Source organism: Mauremys mutica, chromosome 2 (assembly GCF_020497125.1).
Source record: "Mauremys mutica isolate MM-2020 ecotype Southern chromosome 2, ASM2049712v1, whole genome shotgun sequence".
NCBI lineage: Eukaryota > Metazoa > Chordata > Testudines > Geoemydidae > Mauremys > Mauremys mutica.
The window spans coordinates 94,278,401-94,290,564 of record NC_059073.1 but is presented as its reverse complement, the minus strand read 5'-3'; the positions used below and the strand labels follow the sequence as shown (position 1 = coordinate 94,290,564).

Here is a 12,164-nt window from a genome sequence, read left to right as displayed (position 1 = left end):
GTACAAACACAGAGTGAGAGACAGCATCTGCATGGAGGAGTTTACAATCTTAAAAAACTCATTTGAGGAAGGACATCAGACCAAAGGGAGTTTCAATTCTACTTCAAATTGCACTGCTGCCCCTTCTCAGTTCTCACACTCCTTGCTCATTCAGTGATTACCTTTCAACCACTTTATTAAGGCATCCCGCATGGCAGAATGTTTAACTTAAGAAGACCCATCATGGTTTATTTAACTGTTTACTATTACTTCCATTAATCATAGGAGGAGGTTAAACTTGCCTAAAGCTACAAAGCACCAGGCTAGCAGAACTCAGACACTCAGCTACGTTTGTCTTGACTAAAAGGTTGAACAAAATTACACTAGAAACCTTGGGGCTCATTGAAAGTGGGGTGGCATAAGACAAGTTTTGTCCATAGAACCAGTTTTTATCTATGGCTGGCTAGGAGTCTGTGATCTTTCTTCTCTGATACAGACCTTACCATTGTTATCCATGAATGTCCCTGCAGCTGCTTACCCTTGAGGACTGCCCAGAAGGTTAAGCAAGTACAGAATGCCACACGCACACCTCTTGAGTCCATCAGGACACTAGGTCCATGTCTACACTTACCGGGGATTAATGCTGCTGCGATGCAGTGGGGGTCAATTTCACAGTCTGGTGAAGACCCACTAAATCGACTGCAGAGCGCTCTCTGGTCGACTCTGGTACTCCACCAGAACGAAAGGAGTAAGATAAGGTACTGACTACCTCTTCCATGCAGCTGAGAATAGCAGTTTCCTTTTCTAGACAGAAGAGCAGACGGTTCTCATTGGAGGGCTCATCTCAAACTTGCCTTTCCTGACAATAGTCCAAAGCCTGAGCTTGGAGGCCATAAGGGCACCATATAAAGTTTACCCGATTAATCAGATTTGTCATGCTAAGGGGGACGGCCCCTTTTCAGGCAGATCAAACGAGGGAAATTTTATTGCCATCTTTATTGGTGACAAGATTTTTCTCTGTTTCATTTGTTGTTTACTATAAAGCAGCCAGATGCTATTGGGATGAATGCTGCAGAAATACTTGTAACAACACTGGGAGCGCTCATTTAACTATGAGCATGTAAAAACAATTATGTAATTTTGCCCAAAAGTCCATCTTGTTGACCTCACTTTGGAAACAACATATTTAGAGTTAGCTGTGCTATTCTAGCATCATCCAGGATACCAAAAAGTTACAGCTTTGTTTATTACATTGGACCCCCTGAAGCTCCCCAAAATCAATCTAAAACTCTCACATTTAAACTAGGGATGTAAATAGCACATAAAAAAGTAACAGTGTAACCTATTACAATTCTATTGGTTAAACCGGGGACTAACGGGTGCGGGGGGATACTGCACCACTGCCATATTTTACACGGGGCTCCACTGCCACCCCCGTGCCTGGAATCCCAGCTGCTGCCCCCACACCTGGGATCCCGGTGCGCCCAGATCCTGGCTGCCAGTCCTGCACTCAGGGTCCCGGCATACCTGGCATCCCAGCAGTCAGGACCCCAGGCACGTGGGGCAGCAGCCAAATTTAATCGTTAAGTCAAACTGATAAGCATCAAGTTTATTGGTTATCCAGTTAAAATTTTACATCCCTAATTTAAATTCTACATAGCCTGCTACATTTCTACTCAGCACTAGAAGAGCTCTTGAACCGACATGCCATCCAGGGAATCCACTTCCTATTGTGTTACTAGTTGGTCAGAGACTCACACCAAGATTCTGGTGGACCCGTGCTGTGAGGTAAGTAAGAAGCACAATTTGTGTGAGTGCCTGGGAAACAATAAGGAGACAGGAAGTTCAAACCAATGCTTTTAATAAAGTCACAGGTTAAGAATACATAAATAGCTATATGTAGTTCAGGTGAACTGCATAACTCCACATTAGAGAGACCAGGTGGGTGAAGTACTTTCATTTACTGGATCAAGTTCTGTCTTGTCTCTCTCACCAACAGAAGTTGGTCCAATAAAAGATATTACCTCACTCATCTTGTCTCTCTAATATCCTGGGACAGACATGGCTACAATAACACTGCATATAACACTACATTGTCACATTTCCTACCGTAAAGTAAGGGTGTTGGCACACCAACGCATCCCTTACTTGTTCTCTCTCTCTCTCTTGGACCCAGCCCCTCTTATCAGGGTGCACACTTTCTGGTTGCCGGCCTGTAAACCAGCACCCACTCCTGGTGAAAGTTCTCTATCTTATCCTCACATATACTGTGCAGTATGCAGCAATAACATGAATGGCACTATACATGGTGGCATCTGAACAGGTCAGAAGGCAGTACCATCTTGCCTTCTGTTGGCCAAATGCACATTCCACCACTGGCCCTTTAAGGGGAATCAGGGCTGCAGTCTATCTGTGACTGCCTTCCTAAGGCCCACCCCAGGGTAGATGACTGCCCAGGTGGCCAATTAACAGTTAATTAGTAAACAAGCACCTGGGCCTAGTCTAGTACTGCTCAGCCAAGCTCAGTTAGAGGAGGCACTCCTTGGGAGAGAAGACACTCTTGAGGAGTGCAGTAAAGCAAAAAATTGTCTCCTAGGGCAAGCAACTTGGAGACAGGGAGCTCTCTGGGGAGCCTAGCAGAGCAGGAAGAATTCTGGAGGGAGAGCTGCAGTTGGCAGGCATCCAGGGGGGCTTGGCCTCAACGGGGGAAGCCCCCAAACAATGGTAGGAAGTCTGGCCTGTCAGGAACTGTTCTTGGGAAGAACTGCCCTTAATAGACTTCCACGAATCCTGATTCCAGAAGAGGACTCTATCCAGATAGCAGCAGGAAACATGACTCCAGGGACGGAGACCTGAGCATAGAGGACCCAGGTGAAGAGCCTGAATGGAGGCAAGCCATGGACTCAGGTGGGATCACCTGGGATTGACTCAGTCTCTCAGCTAGGAAGCTGGGACAAAGGTTTTGTTTATACTTGGTGGCGGACTTTCTGGTAAATAAATGAGAACCCTACAAAGAGGGTGCTTCTTAATAGTAAAAGCCCGTTTGAACTTGGCTGGAGCAAAATCAAAGCAGGCCTCACCAGTGGAACCACACCTGACCTGAAGGAAATGCACTGGGGAAGTCTGCACTGCACCACACCACCATCCTGCAGCTGTTCAGCATGTAATTAAACATTCTTCTGCCAGATGCTCTGAAATCAGGAAATGTGTTCATGAGCCAGGGCTGTAGAGGCTAGGCTGGGTCTCCTAAAGTATAGATACCCCACTGATAGCCATATTATTGGGAGGGACTAAAGTGCTTTCTTGCCCAAATATGTAAATGCCAGATCACCAGAATAACCTGCCGTCATGCACAGTGGCGGAGCCAGGTTTTGCAATTAGGGGGGCGATGGGTCATTGGTGGAGGTGACCCCATGTTCTGTGTTGCAGCACTTGGAGCAGGGAACTGGGCTCAGTCCAGTAGACAGGAGCCACCATTTCTGGGTGAATGTGAAACAGACTTATTCTCCAGCTCCATGTGACAGGCACCACACATACACCTAAAGGCTGCTGTGGGGGGCAGTTGCCTCCTACTAGCTCCCCCACTGTTCATGCATCTCACCACATTGATGTTCAGGAAACCTCTGTCTGAGGTCAACCCAGGCCTGCATAACAAACAAGTAGCATCCTTTTAGTTTACATATTCACGTGCACCTTGCAGAGGAGGGGGCACGTATGTGCCATCAACAGTCCCAGCATAGTTTGGGAAGCCCCTTCGCTCAAATCCCATTACTATTTCAAAGACATTAGAAATTTTCACCACAGCAATAGCCTTGCAAACCTCCATCACCACAGGGCTGACCCTGGACTTGCAAATGCCAAACTGATTAGCCATTGACCTGTAGAAGTCTGGGGTAGCCAGCTTCCAGATGGCAATAGCAGAGAGAAATAGGAGAGAAATGTTACTGTGGCTGTTCCTTGTTCTATGTCAGAGGGTTTGTTTCCATAGTAAAGTACAGGTGTAACATACTTTCTCTGGGAGCACCACATTCTTTGGGCTTGGGCTAGTGCAGACCGTGTCGTTCCACCTGACACGCACATTGCCAAGTTGCAGGTGTAGCTGTGAAAAGGGTTTCAGATTAGGACAGAGCAGTAGCCTCTAGCTTTGTAGCAGGCTTTGTTCAGAGGGTCTTTTGGGAAAAAAAAATAAATCTGAATATTAAATAAACATTTAACATTTGGTTAAATTCTGCTCTCATTTACAACTATGTAACTTCATTTCAGCTTGTGGGGTCATAAAAGTGCAGCTAAGAATTTGTCCCTCCCTATACGTAGTATAAAATGCAGTGAGAGTGTGTCATGGCCAGTTTCTCCGGGGTTTTGGGTGGCTGTTCAGAAGATAGTGAATTATTCAACTATTGCTAACGTTATTTGTTTGGGTCTATGTAGGTGAAGCAACAGATGAGTTTACAAAGGCCTTGTTTACACTGCCACTTTACAGTGCTGCAAGTTTCAGCGCTGTAAAGTGGCAGTGTAGACAGTGCACCAGCTCTGAGAGCTGCACTCCCAAGTGCTGGGAGCTACTCCCCTCATGGAGGTAGTTTTTTCACAGCACTGGGAGAGCTCTCTACACAGACACATTAAAGCGCTGCAGCGGCAGCGCTTTAACATTGCTAGACATACCCTTAGGACATACCCTTAGGATGCAGAATGGTTAGGCAGCTTTCATTAGGGAGTGAATTTCAAAGAACTGGGTAGAGTCGTCTCTTTTCATTTCTCCAAGCATTTGAATTGTGCCCTAATGTGACTAATACCAAGTTTCTCATTACATACTGTGCAGCTTTGAATGTGATTAGTTACAGATGTCTGTGGAATATATTCTTTAATCCATATGAGTAAAGATTTAAATGTTCATCCAGTACAGACTTCACTGTAGAGTCTCTGTACTCTGAGAGTGATTTCTCTTTAAGAAGGCTACAATTATCTAACTAGTGCTTAATTTTGGCCATTGTGTTTGAGTACCACTTCACATAAATTAAAAGAAAAACAATACATAAAACAGACACATACAATTCTGTCAGTGGCCTTCCGTTTACAGATGAGACAACCAAGGATATAATCAAGTAGAGTATTATATCAGTTCGTTGATTATTGAACTCTTTTTTAAAAATGAGTCACCCTGTGTTCTTTCACTGACTTTGCCACTGACAACCATCATTCCAGGAATAGGCTTGCTGTGTTTTTGTTTGTTTGTTTGTTTTGTTTTTAAAGTGTTTAAGCCTTTTAGCAGATTTTCCCATAAGGAAAATAGATTCTTTTCCCCCTCAGTTCCATTTGAGGACATGTGGTAAGGGAAAGGAAATAACAGCCTGTATATTTTAAATATTCAACTGTACAATGTACATCTTGAGATCCTTCCTGAAATACTCAGTGTTACTTGCCACTATTTAGATATATTAAATATTGAGATATCAAGCAATTATACCTTCTTTTAATGTTTAATATCCACTCCCAAAAATTCTAGATGGCAGCTATGTACATACACCCACTTATATATATGTACATCATGCTCAGGACACCGAAAATTGCGAGCCACTGTGTTACCTGTCTCCCTTACCAAGAGTGAGAGCATTGCTACTGCTAAGCTCTGTGTCTACTCTCAGGGTACGTCTACACTACGGGACTATTCCGAATTTGCATAAACCGGTTTTGTAAAACAGATTTTATAAAATCGAGTGCGCGCGGCCACACTAAACACATTAAATCGGTGGTGTGCGTCCATGGTCCGAGGCTAGCGTCGATTTCTGGAGCGTTGCACTGTGGGTAGCTATTCCCTAGCTATCCCATAGTTCCCGCAGCCTCCCCCGCCCCTTGGAACTTCCGGGTTAAGATCCCAGTGCCTGATGGGGCAAAAATCATTGTCGCGGGTGGTTCTGGGTAAATGTCGTCAGTCACTCCTTCGTCTGGGAAAGCAACGGCAGACAAGCATTTCGCGCCTTTTTCCCCTGGATTGCCCTGGCAGATGCCATAGCATGGCAATCATGGAGCTTTTTTTGCCGTTTGTGACTCTCACCGTATGTGTACTAGATGCCGCTCACACAGGCGATTCAGCAGCGCTACACAGAAGCATGCTTTTGCTTTTGCATGACAGCAGAGATGGTTACTAGCCATATTGCACCATCCAAACCCTTCCATAAATTGGAACTGAGGATGATCATGGCTACCAGTCCTTTTGTACCATTTGCTGCTAGTGCCCCTGGTCAATCAGCCAGGGGCGCAAAAGCCAAGAGTGGTTACTAGCCATATTGTACCTTCCATCGTTTTGTACCATTGGCTGCTGTCATAAGTGCCCCTGGCCGATCAGCCAGGGGCGCAAAAGCAAAAATTGGGAATGACTCCCTGAGTCAATCCCTCCTTTTTGGTATCTAAAAATAGAATCAGTGCTGCCTAATATAGGCAAGTGTGCTAGAGAACCACCTGCTCTGTGTCAGAGCCCGCAGAAATTATTATCTGTATGCTATTCACAGGGGGTGCTCCTGTAACAACCCCACCTGTTGATTCCGTTCTTCCCCCAGCCTTTCTTGGCTACCGTAGCATTGTCCCCCCCACTTGTGTGATGAATTAATAAAGAATGCAGGAATAAGACACACTGACTTGTTAGTGAGAAATGAGTGGAAGGCAGCCTCCAGCTGCTATGATAGTCCAGACAGGACATTAAGCAGTGTGTAGGAGAGAAGCCCAGCATCCCACTGCTAGTCCAGGGGCAACTGAATCTTTTCTTTACACATGAAGGGTGGGGGCTAATGGAGCTCAGCCCCCTGTTGCTATGATGAGGATGGTTACCAGCCATATTGCACCATCCATCCACCAGAAAAAATTAGGGCCAATAGGCTGATGACGAGGATGGTTACCAGTCCTTTTGTACCATCAGCTGAGGCTGATGATGAGGATGGATTTCCATCTTTTTGCACGATCAGCTTATGCTGATGATGAGGATGGATTTCCATCCTTTTGTACCATCAGCCGCCCATGACGGGGGGGGGAGCAAGGATGTTGGTGTTGAGTGCTGCACTATCGCGTCTATCTGCAGCATTCAGTAAAGATAGGGTGACATGTAAAAGAGTCAGAGGATTGTTTTACCTTTCGCTTCTGGGGGTGGGTGGGGGGTGGGTGAGTAGATTGCCAAGCTATGCCCTGACCCGCGGGCACTGTGTTTGACCCTAGAAGCATTTGGAGCTCAGCCAAGAATGCAAATAATTTTAGGAGGCTGCAGGAACTGTGGGATAGCTTCAGTCCTCCAGTCCATGCGCATCCATTTGATTCTTTGGCTTTCCGTTACGCTTGTCACGCTGCAGTGCGCTGAGTCCCTGCTATGGCGTCTGTCTGGAGATTTTTAAAAAAGGATTCTGAATTTCATCTTCTGTAACGGAGCGCTGATAGAACGGATAGAACGGATTTGCCTGCCCTTACAGCGATCACATCCGCATGGTCCATGCGGGAGCTCTTTTTTTAATTTTGATTTCGGACTGCATCGCCACCCGTGCTGATCGGAGCTCCACGCTGGGCAAACAGGAAATATTCAAAAGTTCGCGGGGCTTTTCCTGTTTACCTGGCCAGTGCATCCGAGTTGAGAATGCTGTCCAGAGCGGTCAGTGGTGCACTGTGGGATAGCTCCCGGAGGCCAATACCGTCGATTGCGGCCACACTAACCCTATTCCGATATGTTAATACCGATATTAGCGCTACTCCTCTCGTCGGGCAGGAGTACAGAAACCGATTTAAAGAGCCATTAAAATCGATATAAGGTGCCTCCTAGTGTGGACGGTTGTGGCGTTAAATCGGTTTTAGGCTCCTAAAACCGATTTAAACGCCTAGTGTAGACCAGGCCTCAGATACACAGCCTGTCTGCCTTGCCAGCAAACTCTTCAAAACTCTGCCATCTAAACCTTGCCTTGCAGGTAACAATCAGTGAAGCCCAGGTCTCCAGAGATGTCCGTCCGCTTGCAGTGTCCAAACCCTCTCACAGAAATTATTAAATTTGCTGCCTCCAAAGAGAGCGAGTGCACAGCAACCTGGCAGGTTAGCTTAAGACTCACTTCACTTTAGTACACAGCACAGAGATGGTTTTGTAAGAAAAGAATAAGTTTATTAGCAAAGAACAGAGATCAGTGATACTAAGCAAGAGAAAAAGAGAGAGATTCGGGTACAAACAAAACTAACATGAAACACACTTTATAGTGAATAAAACTTAATCTTAGCAAGTTACAATCTTTGCCTAAGCAATTTTCTTACATCAAGTTACCAGCATCCTTAGCCCTCCAGATCCAGCTTTCACAGATTAACAGCAGGCTGTTGCCTATGTCCCCTAAGTAATGGATGCCAAAATGGTTTTGCTTTTATTTCCCAAAACTTATTTTCTGTCCCCAGTCAGGAAGATCTCTGCTGTTCCTCCTTTCCTGTTGACTGCCCATCTCCCTGCTGATTTGTATGTAAATGAAGCTTCCACTCTTTTGATTCCATAATACTTAAATTACATTGGAGACAGGTAGATAGCGACTGTTGGTCCTGTCTGGGAGAAAACGTGTTTCTCCCTTTGCTTGATCATAAGAACATAAGAAAGGCCGTACCGGGTCAGACCAAAGGTCCATCTAGCCCAGTATCTGTCTACCGACAGTGGCCAATGCCAGGTGCCCCTGAGGGAGTGAACCTAACAGGCAATGATCAAGTGATCTCTCTCCTGCCATCCATCTCCATCCTCTAACGAACAGAGGCTAGGGACACCATTCTTACCCATCCTGGCTAATAGCCATTTATGGACTTAGCCACCATGAATTTATCCAGTCCCTTTTAAACATTGTTATAGTCCTAGCCTTCACAACCTCCTCAGGTAAGGAGTTCCACAAGTTGACTGTGCGCTGCGTGAAGAAGAACTTCCTTTTATTTGTTTTAAACCTGCTGCCTATTAATTTCATTTGGTGACCCCTAGTTCTTGTATTATGGGAATAAGTAAATAACTTTTCCTTATCCACTTTCTCAACATCACTCATGATTTTATATACCTCTATCATGTCCCCCCTTAGTCTTCTCTTTTCCAAACTGAAGAGTCCTAGCCTCTTTAATCTTTCCTCATATGGGACCCTCTCTAAACCCCTAATCATTTTTGGTCCTCTTTTCTGAACCTTTTCTAGTGCTAGAATATCTTTTTTGAGGTGAGGAGACCACATCTGTACACAGTATTCGAGATGTGGGCGTACCATGGATTTATATAAGGGCAATAATATATTCTCAGTCTTATTCTCTATCCCCTTTTTAATGATTCCTAACATCCTGTTTGCTTTTTTGACCGCCTCTGCACACTGCGTGGACATCTTCAGAGAACTATCCACGATAACTCCAAGATCTTTTTCCTGACTCGTTGTAGCTAAATTAGCCCCCATCATGTTGTATGTATAGTTGGGGTTATTTTTTCCAATGTGCATTACTTTACATTTATCCACATTAAATTTCATTTGCCATTTTGTTGCCCAATCACTTAGTTTTGTGAGATCTTTTTGAAGTTCTTCACAATCTGCTTTGGTCTTAACTATCTTGAGTAGTTTAGTATCATCTGCAAACTTTGCCACCTCACTGTTTACCCCTTTCTCCAGATCATTTATGAATAAATTGAATAGGATTGGTCCTAGGACTGACCCTTGGGGAACACCACTAGTTACCCCTCTCCATTCTGAGAATTTACCATTAATTCCTACCCTTTGTTCCCTGTCCTTTAACCAGTTCTCAATCCATGAAAGGACCTTTCCTTTTATCCCATGACAGCTTAATTTACGTAAGAGCCTTTGGTGAGGGACCTTGTCAAAGGCTTTCTGGAAATCTAAGTACACTATGTCCACCGGATCCCCCTTGTCCACATGTTTGTTGACCCCTTCAAAGAACTCTAATAGATTAGTAAGACACGATTTCCCTTTACAGAAACCATGTTGACTATTGCTCAAGAGTTTATGTTTTTCTATGTGTCTGACAATTTTATTCTTTACTATTGTTTCAACTAATTTGCCCGGTACCGACGTTAGACTTACCGGTCTGTAATTGCCGGGATCACCCCTAGAGCCCTTTTTAAATATTGGCGTTACATTAGCTAACTTCCAGTCATTGGGTACCGAAGCCGATTTAAAGGACAGGTTACAAACCTTAGTTAATAGTTCCGCAACTTCACATTTGAGTTCTTTCAGAACTCTTGGGTGAATGCCATCTGGTCCCGGTGACTTGTTAATGTTGAGTTTATCAATTAATTCCAAAACCTCCTCTAGTGACACTTCAATCTGTGACAGTTCCTCAGATTTGTCATCTACAAAAGCCAGCTCAGGTTTGGGAATCTCCCTAACATCCTCAGCTGTGAAGACTGAAGCAAAGAATCCATTTAGTTTCTCCGCAATGACTTTATCATCTTTAAGCGCTCCTTTTGAATTTTGATCATCAAGGGGCCCCACTGGTTGTTTAGCAGGCTTCCTGCTTCTGATGTACTTAAAAAACATTTTGTTATTACCTTTGGAGTTTTTGGCTAGCCGTTCTTCAAACTCCTCTTTGGCTTTTCTTATTACACTCTTGCACTTAAGTTGGCAGTGTTTGTGCTCCTTTCTATTTGCCTCACTAGGATTTGACTTCCACTTTTTAAAGGAAGTCTTTTTATCTCTCACTCCTTCTTTTACATGGTTGTTAAGCCACGGTGGCTCTTTTTTAGTTCTTTTACTGTTTTTCTTAATTTGGGGTATACATTGAAGTTGGGCCTCTATTATGGTGTCTTTAAAAAGGGCCCACGCAACTTGCAGGGATTTCACTTTAGTCACTGTACCTTTTAACTTTTGTCTAACTAACCCCCTCATTTTTGTATAGTTCCCCCTTTTGAAATTAAAGGCCACAGTGTTGGGCAGTTGAGATGTTCTTCCCACCACAGGGATGTTGAATGCTATTGTATTATGGTCACTATTTCCAAGCGGTCCTGCTATAGTTACCTCTTGGACCAGCTCCTGCGCTCCACTCAGGATTAAATCTAGAGTTGCCTCTCCCCTTGTGGGTTCCCGTACCAGCTGCTCCATGAAGCAGTCATTTAAAGTATCGAGAAATTTTATCTCTGCATTTCGTCCTGAAGTGAAATGTTCCCAGTCAATATGGGGATAATTGAAATCCCCCACTATTATTGGGTTCTTAATTTTGATAGCCTCTCTAATTTCCCTTAGCATTTCATCACAGACTTTAAAGCATAATATTAGTGGGTGTCCATAATTCCTCATGTAGTGTCAATGCATCCATTTCACAATGACATTAATCACAGTTGTGTCACCGGCTTTCATAAAAGACCTTACTCAATTTCTCCTTTATAGTACATAATGTTCTATACAATCAATTGATTCAATTGCTTATTCTTTCGGGTTTGAACCCCCTGTTTTCACCCTGGGATCTCTGGATCCTGATTGTCAAAACACAGTATAGGGAGAGCTGGTAATGATTACGTTGACTAACACTTTCTACTACAAAAGTTTTTTGCAACCTTTTCTTTGAGAACCTACTCTGTTTGCAGCCAGCTTTTGAGGTTCTGCAGGGGAATGCCCAGAGGCTATAGATATGTCTTTTCTTTGTCCCATGAAATTCTGTTCAGCTTTTCCTGAAAAATAAAAACTGGTACAAATCACCATTTCCTGTCTCTTGCTTGTGCCTTCAGGAAAATTTTGGCAACATTCCAAAATAACTAAAACATACAAACACTCTGAAGCTGGGATGATGCTACCACCAAAGCAGCAGCAGCACAAAATGTACTAAGACACATGGGAGCAGTCAGAGCAACTGTAACAAAGGGAGAAGGGTCTTTGCTGCCAAGACCCAAAATATACAACTTTAACTCTACCCCATTGTGTTTATTCTGTATGGCTGTGGTTCTGAACCAGGAGTACACAGAGATCATCCAGGGGATACATCAACTCATCTAGATATTTGCCTAGTCTTACAACAGGCTACATAAAAAGCACTAGCAAAGTCAATACAAAAACTAAACTTTCATACAATGACTTGTTTATACTGCTCTATATACTATACACTGAAATGTAAGTACAATATTTATATTCCAACTGATTTATTTTATAATTATATAGTAAAAATGAGAAAGTCAGCACTTTTTCAGTAACAGTGGGCTGTGACACTTTTGTATTTTTATG

At 43.8% G+C, this 12,164-nt stretch overlaps 1 protein-coding gene across 3 annotated transcripts in view; it reads right to left on the bottom strand.

Moving 5' to 3' along the window:
* Nucleotides 1–12,164, bottom strand: part of LDLRAD4 (low density lipoprotein receptor class A domain containing 4) — a 418,872-nt gene that overhangs the window by 196,152 nt on the left and 210,556 nt on the right. The gene's annotated exons all lie outside the window — the stretch shown is intronic.